The following is a 15,459-nucleotide window of genomic DNA, read 5'->3' as shown; positions in this document are numbered from 1 at the left end:
TCAGTGGATGTTTTGGAAATCAGTGAATTTGAGCAGTCAACGCCCCCAAAAAGCATCGGTAATTATTCGTCATCGTTTTTGCATCAATTGTGGCTTAGACACGGTGTAACAACAAAACAACGGAGTAAACAATGACTGTATATTAGGTAAGTAAATCATGTCGAACTTGAGTAATACATTGTTTACGTTACACAATGTCATACTAATGTTAGCACTGACTCCAGTAAAGAAAATAATATTGTGTAGTTTAATTTCAGTAATGGCATTGAACAATCATTTGAAACTACACGTTGAACAATAACATCAAGAAAAGGAAAAAGAACAGAACAAGACAATATAAAATGAGGGTTATCAGGGCCCTAGCCTTTGAGGACCTAAGTGAGAGAACATTTTTGCAGTATTACAGCGAATTTCCTGTAATTCCACCCATTCTGCCACGGGTGGAGATAAGTTAAGTAAATTTCCTGCAAATCTACACATTTTGACTGGTAAATTAGTGTGTCACAGAGGCTCTCCACACTGCCAAAACTGACACTCCTCCGTTCTCATCCTGCTAGATCTATCCGCTGCCTTCAACTCCGTGAACCATCAGATCCTCCTCTCCACCCTTTTAGGACTGGGTGTCTCAGGCTCTGCTAACTCTTGGATTGCATCCTACCTGGTGACGTGGAGAGGATCTGTGTCTGCATCAAGTACTCGCACTACTGGTGTCCGCAAGGGCTCAGTTCTAGGCCCCCTCCCTCTGTCTATACACCAAGTCACTCGGGCTCTGTCATATCCTCACATCAGGGATGGGCAACTTTGATGGGGGTGGGGGCCACAAACAAATCTGAACTCATCATGAGGGGCTGCAATTGCGCACAGGTCTGCGTACCCAGATCCATACCCCCAACATTGCAAGAAAAACATGTGGCCCCACTCTTGACAGCAGATAAATAAATACATTTTTTGCAATCTACACGTTTTTTCCATGAGGTGGAGACAATGTTACTGTTTTAAGGCAAGTTTGCTGCCATTCTACTCATTTTGCCATAGGGTGGAGGAATTGAGCTGTTTTACAGCAAATATTCTGCCATTCTACATATTTTTCCATAGGGTGGAGAGAAATGTTTACAGTTTTTAATATATATCTGAGTGAGACTGATTCTGTTAGTCTATGGGGGCCCCCCGGCAGGAAATTTGACCATGATAAGTTTAGATAGTTGAGCGGCCAGCTAATTTAGCAATAAAAAAAAATGCAAAGAACCTTGACGTAACCTTGGACAACACCTTGTCATTCTCTGCAAACATCAAAAGCAGTGGCTCCTGCAGGGTCATGCTCGACAACATCCATAGAGTATGACCCTAACTCGCACAGGTCCTAATCCAGGCACTTGTCATCTCCCGTCTGGACTACTGCAACTCGCTGTTGGCTGGGCTCCCTGCTTGTGCCATCAAAGCCCTGCAACTTATCCAGAATGCTACAGCACGCCTGGTGTTCAACCTTAAGTTCTCCCATGTCAACCCGCTCTTCCGCCCATTCCACTGGCTTCCAGTCGAAGCTCACATCCACTACAAGACCATGGTACTTGCCTACGGAGGAGCAAGAGGAACTGCCCCTCCCTACCTTCAGGCTATGCTCAAACCCTACACCCCAACCCGAGCACTCCCGTTCTCCCACCTCTGATCTCTTGGCCCTCCCACACCTACAGGATGGCAGCTCCCGCTCAGCTCAATCACTTCTCTATCCTGGCACCCCGATGATGGAACTAGCTTGCCCCTGAAGCTAGGACTGCAGTCCCTGCCCATCTCCGGGAAAACATCTGAAACCCTACCTCTTTAAAGAGCATCTTAAAATAATCCCACAACCCCCCCCCCCCCCCCCAAAAAAAACTTTTGTTAACTAACACTCACATGACTTCCTCGCCCCCCTTACATAACTTAATCGAGGCTTTTCCGGCTCTTTTGCACTATAATGTGATCAGAGGTGATGAGCGCAACAAAATGACGACATTTTCACTCTGGTTTATAGACAAAAGGTATCCAAGTTGATCAAGAGACCATTGATACAATGGGAGGGGGTGAGGGAAAAGCTTGGCGATTTCAGTGTCTGATGTCCTAAGCACTCAGCAAAAACCATTAGCTAACATACTATCATGTATTAAAAATAATCCAGAAAATGTGTCTTTTGCCATGCTGAATTGCTAGATGTCACTGAAATGTAAAAATAATCCATTATTAATTTGTTTGACCCAAAATTGAACAGCGCTTGTGCGGCAGATAGCTTAGCAGTTACAGCTTTGGGACAATAACCGAAAGGTTGCTTGTTCAAATCCCCGAGCCAGCAAGGTGGAAAAATACGCTGTTCTGTCCTAGAGCAATGCTACAGCTGCTCCCCGAGCGCCGATGACATCGATTAAGGCAGCTCTCCGCACCAGAGGGGGGGGGGGGGGGTCGTGTTGTGTGTTATACACTTTTCGGTTTAATACATAGTTGTGCAACTGACTAGGTATCCCCTTCCCCACTTTTATCAATGACAATTAACTTTTCTTAGTCCTACAAATCTGAAAGAAAACATTTATTTGAACAGTGTTTTGAACAGTATATACAAAATATCTATTAATTTGACGAGAGTATATAAAAACAAACAAATAAGTTGCGCAAATGTGTAAGGGGAGCAATGCCAAAATAAACTGATTGTGCATACTTTTTTTCTGTCAAACCCAAAATTAGGGCACGAGATGGCAGAGAGCGTTAACTGGTGATTTCACTACTTGACCTTGCGGCGGACACAGGGTCTGGTGAATGCCTTCTCATCCCATTTGTGGGGGGGCAGCATGTGAGGTCCGTTATGGACACACAGGACGGTCATCTCATCTGCATACTGGAGGTTCTGCAGGAGCTGGAAAGAGAGAAACACACACACTGGGTGCGTTCGACCAGATCCATTTGGGCTCTATACCCATTTGAAGAGAAACAAGTTATTGTGTTTGAGAAGATTAAAAAGACTCTCATGGGACGCTATTTAAATGTTATGGGACTCTAATTTTGGGATTCACTGTACTACTAACCTCTCTCCCCGTTTGCTTCAATGCTTCCTCTCTCTCTGTGCTTCAATGCTTCCTCTATCTCCTTTGCAGCCTGACTCACCACTGTCTGTAAAGAAAAGGTATTTTGTTATGAGAACTTATAGTAGCCCATCCTTTGATTATAACTAGCTTAATTTCAGTCAATTGTTCCTGCTGAAGTCAGGCTCCATTCAACATTAACTTCATCCTTCTAGCCAGCTAGTTATAGCTAGCTACCTGGCTAACAGCCAGAGCCCTTGAGTACCTAGCTAGCTAGACATCTGACTGAAATAGCAGCGACTCTTTTCCAGTTGTACACTCATTCTCCAAGAGTCAGGGGGCTTTTATTTGGGGGATGTATTGACACGGCAGGAGTCGAGGAATTTTAAAAATAAATCCCACTGTCAGCGGCGTCTCCGCTACTTGTCAATCTAGGTCTGGGCTGAAGTAGTTTGTTTCACCTCTCGGGCCTATGTCGTGAGAGGAGTTTCCTGTTGGACAGAGTGGTGAATGAATGCGCTGCTAACAAGGTTAATCTGAGGAAGCAGGCGAACATAACGAGCATACATGAATCATTCATAATCCCACTCGTTCGCAGAGGTAGGCGCGATTAGAACTCAGATCTAGAAGCCTTCTGAGCGTTGATCAATGTTGGAAATGCAATAAGTGGGTAAATGATAATTAAAATGGTGAGTAAACCATAATTCACAAATATAAAAAGGTGTGTAAAAGGTGCTTATCCTCCACTACATCCCTGGTTGGGTCTGGCAAAACCAATTCATAAACATCAATATCCTGCCAGGCCGAATTGAATCTACATTTGCTTGGCATTTTAGTTATCGATGTGATGTTTGTCGCCGCCTAATCAGTCAGTTCTGTACCTGCCTGGCTGAGTGGCAGTGTGGGTGGAATGAGTGAGCTCTCCTGACACGAAACACGTGTAGGGAAATAAAACTCTGTAGTGTGCCTGGAAATTAATTTGCAAGACCAATACATTTCTACTATTTTTCATATTAACATATAGTGCAGTCGGAGAGTATACAGACCTTCACTTTTCACCATTTTGCTACGTTACAACCTTAATCTCAAATGGAATAAATAATTCCCCCCCCCTCAATCTAAATACAATACCCCATAATAACAACGTGAAAACAGGTTTTGAAAAACAGAAATGCCTTATTTAAATAAGTATTCAGACCCTTTGCTATGAGACTCGAAATTGAGTTCAGGTGCATCCTGTTTCCATAGATCATACTTCAGATGTTTCTACAACTTGGAGTCCACTTGTGGTAAATTCAATTGGACATGATTTGGAAAGGCACACACCTGTCTATATAAGGTCCCACAGTTGACAGTGGATGTCAGAGCAAAAAACAAAATATGATGTCGAAGGAATTCTCCATAGAGCTTCGAGACAGGATTTTGTCGAAGCACAGATCTCGGGAAGGGTACCAAAACATTTCTGCAGCATTCAAGGGCCCCAAGAACACAGTAGCCTCCATCATTCTTAAATGGAATAAGTTCGGAACCACCAAGGCTCTTTCTAGAGCTGGCCGCCCAGCCAAACTGAACAACTGGGGAAGAAGGCCTTGGTCAGGGTGCTGACCAAGAACCCAATGGTCACTGACAGAGCTCCATGGTTCCTCTGTGGAGATGGGAGAACCTTCGCAGCACTCATCAATCAGGCCTTTGTGGTAGAGTGGCCAGGTGGAAGCCACTACTCAGTAAACAAGGCACATGACAGCCCGCGCGAAGTTTTCCAAAGACTCTCAGACCATGAGAAACAAGTTTCTGATGAAACCAAGATTGAACTCTTTGGCCTGAATGCAAAGCGTCACGTCTGGAGGAAACCAGGCACCGCTCATCACCTGGCCAATACCATCCCTACGGTAAAGCACGGTGGTGGCAGCATCATGCTGTGGTGGTGGCAGCATCATGCTGTGGGGATGTTTTTGAGCAAGCAGGGACTGGGAGACTAGTCAGGATCGAGGAAAAGATGAACAGAGCAAAGTACAGAGAAATCCTTGATGAAAACCTGCTCCAGAGCACTCAGGATCTCAGACTCACCTTCCAACAGGACAACGGGCCAAAACACACAGCCAAGACAACGCAGGAGTGGCTTCGGGACAAGTCTTTGAATGTCCTTGAGTGGCCCAGCCAGAGCCCGGACTTGAACCCAATGCAGTGACGCTCCTGACAGAGCATGACAGGATCTGCAGATAAGGATGGGAAAAACACCCCAAATACAGGTTTGCCAAGCTTGTAGCATCATACCAAAGAAGAGTTGAGGCTGTAAATCGCTGCCAAAGGTGCTTCAAAGTACTGAGTCAAGGGTCTGAATACTTAAGTAAATGTGATATTTCTGTTTTTTTAATACATTTTTTACCCGTTTTACCTGCTTTGTCATTATGGAGTATTGTGTGAGATTGATGAGGGAAAAAAACAATTTCATCCATTTTAGAGTAAGGCTGTAACGTAACAAAATGTGGAAAAAGTGAATGAGTCTGAATACTTTCCGATGCACTGTATTTGATCATTTTATGTTATCCTCTCATTTTAATTTAAGTACTTTTCAAGTACCATCTTGAGAAAATCTCTGATTTTCAAGGTATTCCAGGACTTGTGCCAAATTCAAGTACTTTAAGCTCCTTGTGAACCCTGAACAGGTTGTGTGTGGCGTGCTTACCTCGTTCTCTGAGTGCAGATCCACCTCCCCGGCACACTGCATGGAGCAGAAGAAATCACTGAACTTCTCATTGATCTGCTCTACCAGTTGCTTCAGAGGGTTCAGCCAGCACTCCTTAGCCTGTCAACAGAGAGAGGGCGAAGGCCTCAGGAAGGAAACATTACTCTCTGTAAGACAACACACCTGAACATGCACTTTGAGGCAAGTACACTAGCAAACACAGATTTTCTAGATTGTGTATTTTCAGAGACCAATTTTGCACCTGCTTTTTTATGACATATTGAAATAACAAAAAATATGAAGGAAAAAGAAAACGCAGGTTAAAGTCAGGTACGGAACTATTTAAAGGCAATTTCACATTTAAGCTTTGTTTTTGTAATCCTCATTTTTTTTAAAACAGGTCAATCTTGCACAGGTACAAATGCTTAGTAAATCTGACCAATCCAAACACTGAAGTACCTCTGATATGTTCTGTCTGTAGGTGTCAAGGGCATTGCTCTTGTCATCCAGCTCTTTCTCCAGGTTCTTGATCTCCTGCTCTCTTCTGTTGTACTCATCCACCACCTGGGGAAGAGGGGGGGTTAAATAGTGAGGCAGAATCTATGATCTCAGACACACACACACCAGTGGCATACTGCAAAAAAAATTACTTCCTACAATTCCACACATTGCCATGGGGCATAAAGGGAAAAGTGCAGTTTTATAGCTAATCTCATGCTATTTTACAAATTTTTCCATGAGGCTGAGGGAAAATGTTGCAGTTTTAAAGCTAATTTCTTGCTATTCTACACATTTTGCCCTGAGGCTGAGAACATTTTTGCGGTTTACCGCCCTGCGGGGGTGTGTGGTATGCCAGACACGCGCGCACACTGCATGCTTAGAGGAGCCTTCCAACTTACATTCTCACGGAGGCCAGTGAAGCACTCTGCCCTGGACCTCTCCTCATTCAACATGGCATCCATCTCATCCAGAGCGTTGGGCAGCTGACTGAAGGCCTACACAACACAAATGAAGAAATACACAAATGAATGAATAGAGGAATGAATTTAACCTGGTAGAATGAATGGACGACTCCGTTTTGAGTTGTGCCGAGGTTACTGTATTGACCGTGTGTAGGTCTGGGGGTACAACACTCTCCCCAGGATACATGTTACAGATCTCCCTGGCCCTCCTCAGCATGCCCTTACATTTCTCCAATAGACAGGCCTTACGCTGCTCCAGCATGGCACACGCTTGCTGCGAGGGGGAGAAGAGGAAACACACACGGTTAGCACTCAGCAAATCATACATTAAATATTGTGTTGTGTAATAGTTTAGTGTGTGTGCGCGCGTGTGACCTCTAGGACCCTGAGCTCAGCCGAGCCCTCCTTGCAGTCCCTCCAGCTTGGTCTTCTCTGCTGTCATGCCCACAGTCTCTAGAGCCATGTACACCTTCTCCATACTCAACCTAGCCCTCAGCTGGAGAAGGAAAAAGTGAAGGAGAGAGTTGAATAAAAATAAAGGGTTTTAGTATACACATCTCATGTAACATAGAACCTGTGTATATAGAGCCTTCAGTATTAACCCGTGACAGTATCTTCATGTGGGCCATGAACTCAGCCACAATGGACACCTTCTGGGAGTTGACTGCAGAGATCTGGGCCTTAGTCTCTTCTTCAGCCTTTTGCAAGTCAATGCCCCCCTGCTCCATCTGCCGAAGACTACACACAGAAGAGGAAATGGTATGTGAGAACAAATACAAAGCTTATTGTCTAAAAGTTTACACTGTGTGTGTGTGCCACCCACCTGTCCTGCTTGGTGCTGATCTTCTGTTCCAGCTGTCTCTTTTTGCCCTTCAGTTCCAAAAGCTCCTTCTTCCAGGCCCGCAGCTCGTTGTCACGGCGATCCTGTTTAGCAGCACGTTCCTACATGGCTATCATCTGTGCGTCGATGGCCTGCAAGCTCTTCTCAGCTGCCTGGGCATGGCCAAAGGTCAAAGGTTACACTTCACTTTCAAGGTGTAATGCTATGCTAAGCATCTGGTTATTACTACATTACTGCAAGTTATCTATGCCAACTAGCATCATTGTGCGTCTATGATATAAATGTATTACTATGGCAGGTGTCGAGTCAATCTTAAGAAAGTTCCTTTCCTATGTGAAATGACAAAAATATACTGACTGCTAATGGACAGTTTATAGCATGTGTTATTTCAAATTCATATTTTTTCCTGGCCTCACACTGATCTGCTCCTCCAGATGGCGTTTGTCCTCGGCGTCCACGGCCATGGTGAGGTACTGGGAGGGCCGCACAGCAGAGTTACTGGTGCTGGTCTTGCCTGAGTAGAAGGACTTCTTCAGGGGAGTACTTCCCCCTCAGCCATGTAGAGCACCTTCAGATAAGGCTCCTCAAATCACCTGACAAACATATATGGTCAAAGGATTATTGAGGTGAAATACTAGGGATGTGACAAACTGACCAACAGTTTTTTATTTTATTAAAATCGGTTTTCCGTTAAAACGATAACCCCCCCAAGAAATCATACAATTCCACATCAATTAACAATGCAGAATAATTTCCCTATTATGCATGCATGACTGCTAGGGCTATATTATATCTACCAGACATAGGACGCAGCTACAGTAACGTGTCAATAGCAACAATTGATAACTTTTCAGACAAAAATACATTAAAAAAGCTGCATCAGAAGCGTCTAACTTTTCAGAATTCTGCTCCGGCATAGAATGTTCTGTATTGTATCCCTGACAATAAACATTGGGGATTGATGTGCTGCTGTGTTTTTTTATGGTAGGGTAGCTAGATGTGTTTTTTTCCTACTAAATGTCTTTGTATGTCACAGTATTTAAATGTCTGCGTGCAGGCAACAAACAGGCAGGTTGCTCGCAGGCAGTTTGAGATTATTTGATTGACAGTTCTGGTCGTCTAGTGATGAATGTTAGTCCTGCTTCAGAAGCGGCATTCCTTTACAGACAAGTAAAATGCCCGTTCATATGTCTAGAGGTTTCGTGTCGGTATTTAAAAAGCCGTAGTGTAGCCTACCCTAACAGACAAACATGCCAGCAGCCTAATGTAATTTCATATGAGACAACAGCACCCCCACCCACTCAGTAACGAAGAGTAGGCTATCCTGTGCTCATTAGACTGGCCTGAAGATACCTCTGTATCCCGGCAACATCGGTGTCATGAAAAGGCTAGGATATTCTACACGCAACAGACCAAAGAATGAACACACACACTTGCATCATTAGTGAAGAGAAAAAGCAGGCAGGCCAACACGAGGGAGAAAGAATGGAGCAGGGAGAACCATGAGCATATATCGTGGTAATCTGCGTCTCACAATGTCTTGTCTCACATGCTTTGTAGTAGCCTAAAGTTCACCTCTTCCTCTCTGGTTTTACTTACATTACACAACTTTCCCCAGGCCTTTATAGCCTATTGTCTAATATATTTTGTTAGGGATTTTCTTAACATTAGGGATCCCAATTTAACAGTCACACCCCTAGTTTGGAGCATTTTATATTGCAGTCTGTTCAGAAATCAAATAAGATATGAAAGTGACATCATTTGTTGAAATTAAAATTAAAAAAAATCCATCCTCCCAGCCACTCTGGGGTATGGAACGTACCGTCTTGATCATGGCTTTGGTTTGGTACGTTCCCACGGGAATATCGTGCACCCTGTACTGGTTGCAGAGGTAGCTCATAACCTCTTCTGGAGCATCGAAGAGCTCCTGCAGGTACGCAAAGAACCCGAAACGCCTACAGACAAAAAAAAAAAAAAGCATCTTACACATACAAATGGAAGGGTTAGGATTAGGGTTGAGGTTAGGTATAGGCTTGATACATTTACAATCCATATTGGGACAGTATGAGAGGACTACTCACTTCAGGGACTCAATGGGTCGGGAAGGGGGGCGTGTGGCACAGGACTCCTCAGGAGCAAAGACTGAATTCACCTTCAGGATCTGGCTGTCACGTACCTGAGGCCAAGGACAAATCCATTATAACTTTTCCCACTGTATATAGTTCCTTTAACTAGAGCCTATAAGAATGAGGGCCTGGGCAGGTGGGTCACATGGTCAGTAAACCTTTGACTTAACCAAATTTCCATGACCAACAATTGTATATGTATAAACATATGTATGTATAAAAAAGTAAGCATAATGTGGTATCGACTCTGGGAGGATGCTCTCTGATCCGATACCATCACCTGTCGTTGTGCAAGGCACTTAAGCCCCCACAATGCAGAACACCTGTTAGGTAACTACATAAAACACGTGGTCAACCCTCAGTGAGCTACTGGGTGTCAAGGCTTTTGATCAAGCTCTGCTCAAACACAGAGCCAGTCTATCAAGGTCCGGTTGAGCAGCTAATTTCTAAAAATGTGGTTCATTAGAGGGGGACTGGAATAAAAGCCTGCACACCCAGTAGCTCTACTGGAGGATGGTTGACCACCCTTGATGTATAACATTGCAACATAACAACCAAATACTTTATACCTTTTTAAATAATTAGCTCACTCAGTATATCAAAGATCAAATGGCTATCGTAGATTACAAATATTTTTATTCAGCAAGCCCACAAATATTTTTTATTCAGCAAGCCCACAAATTTTCTTCAGGAAATATACCTTTTCGATTTGAGTCATATTTATATATCTTAGCTACCTTAGTCGTGTTTTCTTTGCAGGCTGACTAGCATCTATTGAGTTGCAATGTCCCATACATTGCCCAAACGAACTGGAAGTATCCACATAATCCAAAAGGTTACATCAAATATTTTTTCCTAAAATTACTATTCGCAAATTATAATTTTTATTCACATGATTAGATTCACCACAATTGAACCGAATCCCAACTAATATAATGGCAAAGTGAATTGTTCGTTTTGTCAAAAAGAATAGTTTCAATTAATCATACGAATTGTTCAAAAAAGTTAATCAACTTTATATGGCCTTTTTTGTGATTGTCGGTGAAACGTTTTGGGATATGACGAAAACCTTAATACACGCTAATAATAGCTAAACAGTTAACTAGAGGGTCCTATATATATATATATATATTTGTTTTGAATTGGCTACCTAGTTATTAGTCTGTTCTCTATAATATTTTACAGGCTAGGCCTATCTGCTGCTACAATGTCTGACTGTCCCGCTTCTCCTTGAGCAACAGCCCACTTGTCTCGAACCCCAACAGGTGACGCGCGCAACCACAGACACGTTAGTGTCATTCCAATCCTGGCTGACATGTTATCAATTAAATAAAAAGAAACCTATTTAAAAACTGTGCCTAAATAAATTACATTAACAGAAACTATTCAATTAATTTCTATGACTTTTCCAAACCTTTTATAATTTTCCAAAACTTTTCCAGGCCTGGAAAAGACCATTTAAAAATTCCATGACTTTTCCAGGATTTTCATGAATGTACAAACCCTGCCTTATATCATTGTAGACAGAGCATTGTGATATTGTTGTATTGGCAGTTGAATTTCTTTCTGAATCTATTGCTGACCCTTCTCACCTCTGTCATTAACTTCTCCATGTCCTCTCTCTTCTGGAAGATGAAGGCCCACACTGATCTGATAGAACAGAACGTTTAATTCAACAAAATGCTACTACGGACTTTCAAATTCTGTTTACATAGTCATACATACTATTCTTTGAACCAAGTAGTCTTGATTGAAAAAAGCCCTCCGTGCTACAACAAACAAACAAAAGTATGAGGGGTGCTCAACAACTACAATGATACTTCAAAGTATTAGGACAGGGCCAGGACAAATAGTATGCTCTCACCACTAGCATCTTTGGTTCATAGACGTTGCCACTGAAGAGGTGTTTGTTCTGCCTCAGCCACTTGACGGCAGCGTAGGTGTCCTTGGAGCGCCCTCTCAGGTTCTCCTCCTTGATCTTCATCATGTCATCCAGACTTCTCAGCCTGTTCTTCAACACTACAGGTAACAGGGAGTTTAGCACCAAGTCAAATGGTATGTGTTACACTTCACCATGGTTAAAATGGTGCAGTAAGGCACTGTGCCAAAACTCCTCAGAGCCTGTGTCTCTCCTACGTCTACACTCTCCGTTCAGGTTGGCCTTCTCCTCATGGATGTGCCTCAACTCGGCGTTCACCACGACGAGCCGCGGTGTCACGTCCAATTGGTCGCCCAGGTTAGCCACCTCTGCCCGCAGGTCGTCAATCATGCATCGGGTGTTGCTGACTCGCTTCTGCCGGTCCGCCTACTCAGTCTGCTTCAGGCTGAATGCCTGCTTGATGTCCTCAATCTAGAGGGATAAGGGAGGATCAAGCATTTGTACATGTATTTTTATGTCATACTTTCTCATTGGTATCAAGAGAGTATAAAAGGCAGAAAGAGAAAGAAAACAGCGCCAGACCTCTGTGCTTACTGTCCAGGTGGTCCCGTTTCTGTTTACACTTCTGAGGCCTCCCTGACGCTGGCCGTCTGGAACACAACAAGGATACATCACCACCAGTCCATGGGCTACACAACACACTGGTTCCCAAATGTCTTTGCAGTATCACCCACCAAGTAAATATAACCCATGCTTCTACCCAGGTCCCCGTTTCAAAATGAATCGACCCTGGAACTAAGTGGAATAAATGGACATCCCCATCCAGCGCAGCTACACAGCCCAGGAAGCCTGTCTGACCTTGTCTTTCATTTGGTTCTCGATGGGCCTCAGCTGGCTGTCGATGTGCTGGATCTTCTTCAGCATTTGGGCCTGGGACTCCCTCACGGTTTTTAGCTGCTTCTTGGCATCCTCCCTCTCCTTCTTCACCCCCTCCAGCTCATTACAGGCGGTCTCATATTCTTGGAGAGGACAGAAAGGGTTGACAAAGATTAACATATTCACATAACATTCATATAAACACACTCACGTGCAATTTGTTTTTACATGGAGGATAATCTACCCATGTCCAGTGTCTTATTGCAAGCTATGAATGACTACAGGGTTGTATTCATTAGTGCACAACATAGCAAAATGTTTTGCAAAGGAAACAGTTTACATCATGTTGTAGTGTCTGGAGTAAGCGGTTTACGTTGGTGTGCATAATAAAAACGTGTGTCAGATGATCTTGCTATTGAAACTCACCACCCAGGGTTTCTTCTTATCCAGCATTTTAATCATGTCCAGGTGTCTCTTCTTCTCATAGTAGCGCTCCACGTCATGCTTGTTCCGTTCATTCCTCTGCTTGAACTTCTCCAGGGCGCTGGCCTTCTCCTTCTACCAAAAAACAATACCAGCATACCTTTTAACTTGCTCTCCCCTGATCGGTCAACACTGCAGCAAAAACTTCTTTATAAAAGAAGAAGCAATGAGTCCCCATTCATCCATAAAGCTCGAGTTAAAACTGTGCTCACCTCCAGTTCCCTCTCTTTGGTGCGGAAGTTCTTGAGCTTGCAGTGCTACTCGTACATCTCTGGAGGCCCCACTGACTTCTCTGTGGCCTCTAGCAGCTCAATCTTGGTCATCTTGGCAAACTCACCCAACTTCTTCTGCAAAGTCACAGGGCAGGAGGCAAAGGGTGGTCAGAAAATTGGAAGGAGTAGGACGTTAGCATTCAAGTAAATAAAATAAAATAAAACTCCAAGTTTACACTCACCTGTGGCAGGAACTGGCAGAGGTTGCTTACTTGGATCTGTAGAGCCTTCACCTCCTCCCCCACAGCCTTCTGGCTGGAGTGTCTCCCATTCAGCATCCACACTGACTGGTTATTCTCCACGTGGATCTCTCTGTTGATCACCAGGTTCCCCCGGCCTTGTACCTGAAAACACAGGTGGGGTTCCATTCATGTTATTATACCCACTATTGGAGACATATGGGAATCAGTGTGATGGCATTTCTGATTTAATCAATAACAGACTTACAATTTAATCTGAAACGATCCTTTGTTGCACCCACGCTTCACGTACAGCCCAACCTAGTCAGAATAATACAAGTTATCAATTAAATTCTGTACAATCAAATACAAAACCCCAAACAAACAGAAATTAAGTACAATATAGAGTGCCATACATGCAACAATCCAAAATAATGCTATGGAAAGTTTGAAGTTCTTGAAGTTAAATAAAGGTTAAATAAAAATTGACAACACATCCCAGTTGTAGCTAGCTAAAGTCAGTAATGTTACACTTGTTAATAAATAGCCAACTACCTTGTCCCCTCTGCCCAGGATGGTAGTATTTCCTGCCAGACCAAGACATATGGCACAGACAATACTGGACTTCCCAGTTCCATTGGCTCCCACAATCATGTTCAGGTTTGGTCCAGGGTGAACTATGGAGTGGTCGTAGGTTCTGTGTGAAGGAGTGAATTGTGTCAGCTTAATTTAAGTGCAGCAACTTTATCTAATAGTTAGCACATTCAGTTAGTTAACGTTAGGTAGCCTCGGCTACAATACAACAACCTATGTCGGACACAAGCACATTCAGCAACTTTGAAGCTTGCTAGCACATTTAGTTAGCTACAAGACTTGGCCATATACAGAATTACCATCATCTTTGACTCGGTTGTTCATGCCAAGTAGGTGTCTCTCTGCAAAACAGCAACATCTCTCACAGCTAGCTAAGTTACCTAACTAGCTAGATCAGCTTACTTCAAACATTTCACAAGGCTAACGTATGCTAGCACACAAGAGACGTAGCTAACGTTAGGTAAATCGCCATCACGTCATTGTGGTTAGCTAGCTTGTTTGTTTGTTTGGGAGCATTTCAAAGGGGAGTTGACTCACAGGAAGTTTTGCATTATGATGCAAAGTATGGATCATTCGACAAAACCAGGCATTTTACCATCTCCAACGGGACGTGGGTCAGTTTCAGTACCAGAGGATGAGCTAACTTAATTATTTGATGTTTGTGTGTTCATTACGTTACTTACTCGTTTCCTTTTGCCCACAGAAGCCATGTTCTTGAAAATTATAAGATGCGCTAGCAGTCTGTCACTACGATTCGAGCGCCCACTGTGGAAGGTTTTCGATTGATGATTGGACAAGGTGGATCACGTGTAGTTAATCAACAAAACAACATGCAACACATTCTTCTTCTGGGGCATTTATGGCGGACTACAACCCCAAAAGGTGTATTGCCGCCACCAACTGGACAAGTTGAAACCAAAACAAGGTAAAAAGAAAATCCATACGTGATAGGGAAACTAACTTACTTCACCCAAATAAAAATAGTACATATACAAAACAAAATTCCCACTTATTTCTTCTTTCAATACTCCATATCTCCCTTCTCAGGCTCTAGGACCTAAGAGGGTGGTACGGCTTGTGATAATATTCCATGTTACTCCTTCACCGAGAAGTCTTTCAGCCCCAGGAACCGCTCCTCCTCTTCCACAATGATTTCTATCTTCCTGGACTTGCTTTCCACCTTGGCAGTGCCATTTATCACCATAGCTATAAAGGCCACAAATTCCACCTTCTTAACCTTTAAAATGTCAGGATCCTGCTGGTGAAAGGCAACCCCTGCAGCCTGCAGTGAAGGCCTATCCACTACCATGGACTCTTCATGTGCACCATTCCAACCCTCAACCCTTTTAACAGCTGCTGCATATGATATGCTCTGGATAGCCCTGACTTTGGCCACCTCATTCTCTTTCACCCTTGTGGAGCATTCGAAAGACGTAGCTTCATGGTTCCCACCACAATTGCGACATGTCACATTTATCCCTTTAATAACACATAATATGATATTTTCCACAACT

The 15,459-nt window shown here is 43.4% G+C and overlaps 1 long non-coding RNA gene and 1 pseudogene across 1 annotated transcript; one reads left to right on the top strand and one right to left on the bottom strand.

Annotated features, from left to right (window-relative positions):
* The first annotated feature begins 11 nt into the window (after positions 1 to 11).
* LOC139551789 (uncharacterized) lies at positions 12 to 958 on the top strand. Its single transcript, XR_011670322.1, has 2 exons — positions 12 to 146; positions 558 to 958. It is a non-coding gene; the product is annotated as an uncharacterized lncRNA (long non-coding RNA).
* A 1,584-nt stretch (positions 959 to 2,542) lies between these two features.
* On the bottom strand, positions 2,543 to 15,254 carry LOC139551842 (structural maintenance of chromosomes protein 5-like; annotated as a pseudogene).
* Positions 15,255 to 15,459: the final 205 nt, after the last annotated feature.

The sequence above is a fragment of the Salvelinus alpinus genome, chromosome 24 (genome assembly GCF_045679555.1).
Source record: "Salvelinus alpinus chromosome 24, SLU_Salpinus.1, whole genome shotgun sequence".
Classification (NCBI taxonomy): domain Eukaryota; kingdom Metazoa; phylum Chordata; class Actinopteri; order Salmoniformes; family Salmonidae; genus Salvelinus; species Salvelinus alpinus.
Note: the sequence above shows the minus strand (reverse complement) of the source record. Positions and strands in the feature narration are given on the sequence as shown.